A 7,707-nucleotide genomic window follows, 5' to 3' on the forward strand; every position below is an offset into this window, starting at 1 on the left:
CCTAAAATTGAAAATAAGCTCGAAATTGGAGAAGATAAGATTATTCAATTGCAAACTGTTGGCAACTGTTGATTCTATTAAAAATCATTCATTATTAAGAGATAGCAGACTTCGTGTGTCTGCATCGTTATTGTCCTGTCACCAGCTGGCTCAGATCTTAGAAAAGTAGACTTGAGATGCGCGGGAACACTAGCGTCAGTTGATCAATATTCATAACGGCAAGGAAAGTTGTGTGAGTGCGCCACACAAGATTTTTTGTTTGGCAAACAACGACTGTCTAAACTTTTCAAAATGTTTGTCCCTGAGCTCCTCAAAAAACATGTTTGCCGAACATGTATGTCGAACACTTGTTCAGTGTGGACACTGCTTTAGAGGGACTCCGCCCCCAGAAGCTTAAAAGTATTCCATCTTTTCCTGACTGTGTCAGCATAAAATGAATGAGATCAGTGCCTGACTGATTGTGCCTAGAAAATTTATACAGTTGATTTTTCAACACTATTAACATATCACATTATTTATAAACTAGTAGGTAACCCGTGCTTCGCAAGGGTCTATTTTAAAACTGCAAAATGAAAACTTGACGTAATAAAAAATCGAAATTTGAAAATAGACCTATAACCATCCTCGGTTAATGAAGAGTCTATATGCAAAATTTCAAATTAATCAGTTGAGTATATTTCAGATGTGATGATGCGTCAAACATAATTCCCTATTCCTTACGTGTATAAGCCAGTTCTTTCCTTTATTATAGTATAGAAAACTGAAGAATACATAATACTTGGAAACCTCACAGAATCATATTGATTTCTCCAATACATCAATATATTTTAGTTCGATTAGGATCCTCCTCAATTTGAATCAGGCAGCCTTTTGTTTTCCCAATTCCAAACAAAATACCTAAAATACTCGTTTCACTGGGAATTCGTGTCTGATAGTACATTATAACTGAAGAATATAAATTATTTCTTATTTTATTGTGATCTATTCATGTTTTTCTCATGAAATTCAATTATAGGCCTACAGCATGAAGACTATGTCCAATTCATTTGTACTGGTGGCAAAATTTTACATTAAAAATAATTATTTGATAAAATCCAATTTCAATAGTAATGAAAACAAATTCCTTCAAAAAAATAATTGATAATAATACCTTTCGAGGGAAAAAATTAAGAACAAAAAAATGGGAAGCCTTGGGGATCCGAACCGAGGCACCGTCGCTCTGCAAGCAGGCCTTTTACCGCTGTGCTACATAGACGTTCGTAAATGGTAGTTTTATAACCTGCTCATAAACAGTCACACTTTGGGCTATGAAACTTCATGTAGCCTACGGTAGCATAGATGAATTTGAGCATTAATTCTGAGAAATCTAGAAGGAAAATTGAAATTTGGGCTTCCAGGTGCACGAGATTGATATTTTTAGAATCTATGTTCAAAATTTGGAGATCTAAATCATTCCCGTTTTTCCGGTATGCAATCCACAAGTTGACATGTTTTGATGCGAACAAACGAACAAACGAACACACAAACAAACACAACCCTACTCTCTCTTATTATATAGATAACAATATTGAGGTCCACGTTATAATGGCAGTGAAGAAAGATGAGGGAACAACGTTGCCGATCCTCTGTCTTGTCAATTCCTTCTATAGACGGTAGCTGATACAAGGTTATTGAGGTAATATTAACGGTTCATTCTCGTTTAAAATACCTAATCAATTTATAATAAATAATGCATCTTCATAATTAAGTTGTAAAATGCTATCAATTAATTATTACTTTTTGTGTAGTTGAGAAGTTGATATTGTGGTAATTATTCATATTGAATAAAAAAACTTCTCAAAATTAATTAATTAATAATTTTATTGTTAAAAACGATCTGGCAACAGAGCAAAGCGAGAAAGAGATAGCGTTATCCGTTTTGCTGAATGATATAGACAAGGATAGCAATACCATTGCTTATCAAACACTGCCATTATAACATCATCATAGGAATTTAACTCACTTTGGGAGGAGAGACTCTTACAGGGTCATATCTTGCACACTCAGTGCTGCCGGTTGCACAAAAGCCGGTTAAACTTTAACCGAGATTAACTCCACGAGAACCAATCAGAGAAGCCGTCTTTTCAAAAACGCCTTCTCTGATCGGTTCTCGTGAACCGGTTTAATTACGGTTAAAATTTAACCAGCTTTTGTGCAACCGGGCCTCAAACTTTTAACACTTCCGGCTGAAATTTTAATGTAGATGGAAAGAAATAGTGAGATAATGATAATAATATTCGTATGGCTTTTATTAGTGGGGAGTCCCTGACGGAAGTTCCCACCTCGCCTGAATATATCATTTGAGCCGTCAATGGGCCTTAAGACTGTCATACTTCAGCCGGGACCGACAGTTTAAATAGTGAGATAATTGCTGACAAACACCCCGTTCACAGGTTTCCTCAGCGTAATGGTTTCCTTCAATGGGCCTTACGACTGTCATACTTCAGCCGGGACCGACAGTGTAAATAGTGAGATAATTGCTGACAACCATCCCATTCACAGGTTTCCTCAGCGTAACAACAATCTTTATTCGCCCAAAGCACAGACTTACCGCCTATGAGTAGGGAGCATTATATTCAGGCAGAAAAATATATAATCCTTTGAAAAACTAGTTGAAAACTTAGACTAATTTGGAAGTATTCGAAAATGAAATAGATGATATACTATTAAAGAGTTGTGCCTATAGTGTTGGAGAGGGAATAAGGTCCTTGTCTGGTAGTTTGGACATATAGACTTTTAAGAAAATTACTATATTGAAAAATGTATCGAATAAAACCAATCTTGTCTCTTTTCTGTTCAGGCCTACTAGTAATATAAATAGAAATACAAATCTCAGTACACTTTTTGAATTATTTTATCACAACCAATAGAATAATTCAAAAAAGGTAAGATTTGTATTTCTATTTGAGACCAATCTTGGATGTAGCTTATATATGCTATATCTTGGATGTAAATGACAGGTGGCATGTTGTGTGAGTTTTAATAAAGCTCACATAATTATATACAACTAAGCGCTATGAATAAAAATAATAATAAATATCGGGGCACCGAGCTTCGCTCGTTATTTATCGATAAACCGAACACAATATTCTTTAAAATGATTGGGAAGTACTAACAGGCACAGCCCAAAACTGTTTCTCCCCCGAATTTCGATTTATACACTATAATGATAGTCCAGAAAGTAGGTTATGTTCCATACACTTGAATTCAGGATCAATTTTCTGTTCAAACATTTGAAAACAAAAAAAATATTATTTAGATTATATACAAACCAAATTGAATAACAAAATAACACTCACTAATCACTTGAAATTGTCAAATAATGATCAACTTTGAAAATTATGATATACTCTAATTTAGGAGGATTATCATGTCATGTCAACCAATCAGATTATGTTGATCAAATCGATTAAATTGTCTAGCTAGATAAAATTTCTCGCTGATTGATTACATAATTCTGTCGCTCTCCCACACAGGCACACGCATCTTCTGTTTTCGAGAGACGACGAAATAATCATCTGTTTTCCAAGGATGAATTATTCTTCTAATGTCGTTCAGCTAGTTTTCCAAACAATGAGACCTAGTGCAATCGAATCTTTATATCATAGACCTACTATGTTCCAAATTTCTTGAAAATCGTTAGAGCCGTTTTCGAGATCCGTAAAACATAAATAACCAGATATAAAAATAACCAGCTTATTTATCTCTTTTCTGTATAGGGCTACTTGTAATATAAATATGAAGAAATAAAAATCTCAGAACCCTTTTTTTTGGAAATATTTTATCACTCAGTGATAAAATATTTCAAAAAAGTGTACTGAGATTTTTATTTCTTTATATTTAAGAATAAACAGAAATTATTTTATATATAACCAGAATTTATATATACAGAAATTGTTCGCTTAATGTAATAGGATAGAAATAACATATGGTTGATGGTGAGATGATGAAATATTTTAAAAGAAGAATCTTTATTTCATTCTATGTTACAATAGTGTATGACCATCACAAGTTTCATGTTACCAATATTCCCAGAAGCTAAATAAAGGAAACCCAGCACTGGTTATTTTGACAAGATGTTTTCCTCACCAGAAAGAAGTGCCATCTGCACTGGTCGTCTCTCTCACACTGTTCAAAAAAACAGAAAAATTCGAATTACATGTCAAATAATTATTCAAACCTGAAGTTTGCGCTTGTGTATGGAATAGAAGCTATGGACCAAATCAGCTGAAATTGGTATTTATAATGAGCTGACATTCAGACATTACTTGAAGGAATAAAACTATGTTTCATATTAGCATTATTAAACACTGGTAGGTAACCCGTGCTTCGCAAGGGTCTATTTTAAAACTGCAAAATGAAAACTTGACGTAATAAAAAATCGAAATTTGAAAATAGACCTATAACCATCCTCGGTTAATGAAGAGTCTATATGCAAAATTTCAAATTAATCAGTTGAGTATATTTCAGATGTGATGATGCGTCAAACATAATTCCCTATTCCTTACGTGTATAAGCCAGTTCTTTCCTTTATTATAGTATAGAAACTGAAGAATACATAATACTTGGAAACCTCACAGAATCATATTGATTTTTCCAATACATCAATAAAGTTTAGTTCGATTAGGATCCTCTTCAATTTGAATCAGGCAGCCTTTTGTTTTCCCAATTCCAACAAAATACCTAAAATACTCGTTTCACTGGGAATTCGTGTCTGATAGTACATTATAACTGAAGAATATAAATTATTTCTTATTTTATTGTGATCTATTCATTTTTTTCTCATGAAATTCAATTATAGGCCTACAGCATGAAGATCATGTCCAATTCATTTGTACTGGTGGCAAAATTTTACATTAAAAATAATTATTTGATAAAATCCAAGTTCAATAGTAATGAAAACAAATTCCTTCAAAAAATAATTGATAATAATAAGTTTTGAGGGGAAAAATTAAGAACAAAAAAATGGGAAACCTCGGAGATTTGAACCGAGGAACCATCGCTCCGTAAGCAGGCCTTTTACCGCTGTGCTACATAAACATTAATGGTTCGTAAAAGTCTTATAACCTGCTCATAAATAGACACACTTTGGGCTATGAAACTTCATGTAGCCTACGGTAGCATAGATGAATTTGACATTAATTCTGAAAAATCTAGAAGGAAAATTGAAATTTGGGCTTCCAGGTGCACGAGATTGATATTTTTAGAATCTATGTTCAAAATTTGGGGATCTAAATCATTCCCGTTTTTCCGGTATGCAATCCACAAGTTGACATGTTTTGATGCGAACAAACGAACAAACGAACAAATGAACAAACGAACAAACGAACAAACGAACACACGAACAAACACAACCCTACTCTCTCTTATTATATAGATATATAAAATGTTTCCTCCACTCTCAGATCAGAGAAATCTCTCATCTTCAAATGCTTATAACTGAAGAATAGGAGTGAATTTGGCCAATGTAATGACATATTATTGTTCCTCTCGTCAAGTGCTATCATATTCCTGAGTGTTTGAGCTACTTTAATTTTAGCCAATTTTTCAAAAATTCTTGATGTTCATGGATTCAAATCAAAAATGCAAATCTCCCAGATTTGGTTGATATTCGGGCTATGGATAGAGGTTGACCAAACAATGTCGTGCTATAATATGAGAAGTGTGAATACAGGGTGAATTATTCAGTTAAAATTAGTATTCAATGAGCTTACATTGAGAGGCATTACTTCTATACTTGGACAAGCGCAAATTTTATGTCTTGTCTCTCCTTTCAATCAACAGATTTGGTTTATCCCATGAGATTCTCGATGAAAACATTCAAATCTATTCATTAATTTCAGATAATCTCACAAATAAATACAAATCCTATATAATTAAAACTATTGCGGTCTTCCTGGATATACGCAAAGCTTTTGATCCAATACCTCATAATACTTTGTTCAATAAACTGGAGTCCTATGGTTTCAGAGGAGTCTCGCTTAAATTGTTCAAAAGCTATCCGAGTATAGAACCCGTCCCTAACCATAAATGATCAATCTAGTGTAACTAACTCAACTTCTTATGGTCTTCCTCAAGGTACTGTACTTTCTCCCATCCTTTTCATACTCTATGTAAGTGACTTTTCAAATTTAAGACTTCTAAACTCAACTGTGATATCCTTTGCAGATGATACTGCAGCTATTTTTCACGGTAATTCATGGAATGAAGTTCATACCATAGCTGAAAATAATATGCTTTTAATTAAGAGGTGGTTAGATAAGAATACCTTAAGTTTAAATATTGAAAAACGAATTACATAACTTTCTCTGCAAATAGAGTAGGGCAACGAGAATCAAGATTTGAGACTCCATTCTCAGTGCAATTTAAACTTGGGTAATTGTGATTGTCCCACCATTAAAAAAGTCAATAATACTAAGTACTTGGGAATCATAATTGATGAAAACCTTAAATGGGATGTTCATATTAAATACAATTAAATTCATATTAAATATGTAGAAAAATTGGATATTTATCTTTTAAATTTTACCAAGTTAACAGAATTCTTAATAAGAACCACCTGAAAATGATGTATCATGCTCTAGTCAAGTCAATTCTGCAGTATGGCATAGTTGTTTGGGGAGGCTGTTTCAACTGTAATATTGCTGAATTATTTGTTGCACAAAAACTGATAATTAAAACTATATCAAGCAAACCCAGGCTCTATCCAAGGGATATGGTTTTTAGTGATTTTGAGGTCATGACTATACGTCAATTATACATAAAAACCGTAATTGAGTACTTAATAAAATATAGATCCGATTTCCTCTCACAATAAACTCTACACTTAAATATTATTGTTAAAACTCAATTTGCATCATCCTTGATCTTTGAACTTAGCGCGTTGCCAGTATAGCCAACGTTTGGCAGATTTAGTCTGCATTGTTTTCAATATTTGTATCTTTGTAATAATTTCAATTTGTTGTCTAGTATTATTTGATTAATTTCAAATTTGTCCTTTTTCAATTGCTTTTGAATAATATTTGTGTTTTGTATTTTTATTCTTGCATTTCTCACTTGCGGAAACCGTTTGTAGGTAGGTTTTGCTCCACTCGGTTTGTGTGGCGCTGGTGTGCTGCTTCTTGTTTTCAACTCGATTCCGGAATGTGGGAATTGGCCAGCTCTTGTTTCAATTTTCGAATTTGAATTTATTCCAGCTGAATATTCAGTACTTTCATGTTTCATTGGCATATTTGCGATAAATATTGGCCTAATTCAATCAAACAACTTGTATGTCTTCACGGATTGTGTTGAATCTCAAACTTCTGTTTGGATTTTGGGAAACTCAATCAATCTCTCTCTACATCTCTCGAATCAATCTGCTACCGAATCTGTTCTACAATTCTACCTACGATCGAATCTACCGATAAAGGTCTGCAGTCTCTATTGACAGTCGAAATTGCATCCACTTGGGTTCCATATACCCTCCCACTCACTTGGTCGACTGTGCAATTTAGCATTCCACTTTGGGGTTACATATACCCTTCCACTCTCTGGCCGGTATGGTGATGATGATTTCCATTGCCGGAGCATTTCTTACAAATGCCTACAATCTTCGACAGCTTTCGACATCCTCAAGATATTCAGGTTTACTCAACCTTGTATATTCATCATAAATTTGTAATATCA

The sequence above is a fragment of the Nilaparvata lugens genome, chromosome 11 (genome assembly GCF_014356525.2).
Source record: "Nilaparvata lugens isolate BPH chromosome 11, ASM1435652v1, whole genome shotgun sequence".
Taxonomy (NCBI): domain Eukaryota; kingdom Metazoa; phylum Arthropoda; class Insecta; order Hemiptera; family Delphacidae; genus Nilaparvata; species Nilaparvata lugens.